This window comes from Oryzias latipes, chromosome 18, assembly GCF_053564925.1.
Source record: "Oryzias latipes strain Hd-rR chromosome 18, Olatipes_Hd-rR_3.1".
Taxonomy (NCBI): Eukaryota; Metazoa; Chordata; class Actinopteri; order Beloniformes; family Adrianichthyidae; genus Oryzias; species Oryzias latipes.
Window position 1 is genome coordinate 28,096,497 of NC_136254.1, and position 1,454 is coordinate 28,097,950.

The 1,454-nt window shown below is 37.1% G+C and overlaps 1 long non-coding RNA gene across 1 annotated transcript; it reads left to right on the forward strand.

The window, feature by feature from the left end:
- The first annotated feature begins 220 nt into the window (after positions 1-220).
- On the forward strand, positions 221-1,177 carry LOC144987291 (uncharacterized). Its single transcript, XR_013651168.1, has 2 exons — positions 221-394; positions 811-1,177. It is a non-coding gene; the product is annotated as an uncharacterized LOC144987291 (long non-coding RNA).
- The last annotated feature ends 277 nt before the right edge of the window (positions 1,178-1,454 follow it).

Below are 1,454 nucleotides of genomic sequence, written 5' to 3' on the forward strand. Positions count from 1 at the left end.
ACGATAAAACTTTAACTTAAACGTTAATATTTGAATATTTAGTGGTTGTGATGACAGAACGCACGCAGAAATAACAAAACCAACCAGGTTTACAAATGTTTCGAAATGTCTGTGAGAGGATTCTGTCTGAAGCAGCAGCTGCGAAGAAACTGGTGTTAGACGGCGGACAACAGGAAATGCAGTCCCGTCATCCACAGATAAGGTATGGAGGCACATTTGTTTGATCTAATAAATGTAGCGTTAAACGTGATTTCCAGGTGGGTGTTTACAGAAAGATCCAAGATCCTTCAGTCATACGTTAATGACAGGTTACCTCATCAGCTGGAGAGGGGGGGTCACGTGGGCAGGATTCTCAGACAGGTGTACCAGCCGCATAAATCAGCTAAGCTGTCTGGTAAACTGCAGCAGTTTGTGTCTCAGAATAACATTTATGAATGCTTCTTATTCACACTATAAGATCTGTGACTTTAGAGTGTGTCAGTGCACAGAAACACGACACTAAATGACTTGATGTCCTCATCAACAGACACGTCCAGGTGTGTAACTAAAGGTGGCAAAGTCTGTAGTCTAAAAAAAATCTTTTAAAAAAACATTTTAGTCTTTCAGGCAGAAGAGGAATACCAAATTGTTTTAGAATGTATTTTTATAATACTGAAATAATGTATTTTATTTTGACCCCTCCCTAATGAATTTCTGGTTTAACCAATTTTCTCCTCATTTTGATGAACTCAACTTTTTCCTGAATGAAAGATGAACGGCAGCTGATGTTTTTCTGTCAGGGATTTTTATTTATTAATTTATTTCTGTCAGGGATTTCAATGGAGCTGGAGTCCAGTGCAGAGGAAGCTGCAAGCATGTACGAGCAGGAACTGGCGTCTCTTACCTGTGCATCTTCCTCTGGATGTGATGCTGAGCAGCAATGTGGACAAAACTTCCCTGACATGACTCTTTTTGATATAGTTGTTAAGCACAAACAGACTTTTCCCAGATGCATTTTTTCCTCTAATAAATGTGGCTGACAGGTACGCTGAGTAAATGCTGATTGTAAGCGCAACATTTGATTGACTGCATGAAGAAGCCCATAAAGGAAAATCCACAACTGTTTCTTTGTTTCTGTTACTGAATAACGTATTCATGTTAAGTTTTCAATAAATATACTGCATTGCTATGAAACAAATTTGTTTATTTTTATATCCATTATTACAATCCTCACGTCAGCATTCAGTTTTTTCATTGACAAAGAAACATTTATAAACAACAGCTTTGAAAATCAAACATCATCTTTGTTAATACAGCTTTAAAACCTAAAATGGTAAACATGGAAAAACTCCTAAATGAAGCAAGTCTAATATGAACATTTTAAACTGGAGTTTTGCTTAAAGGAACATTAAGTTGTTTGGAGTTGTACAAGTGTTTGATGCGATTCCTCATAGATGTGATTTCCAGATCATCAG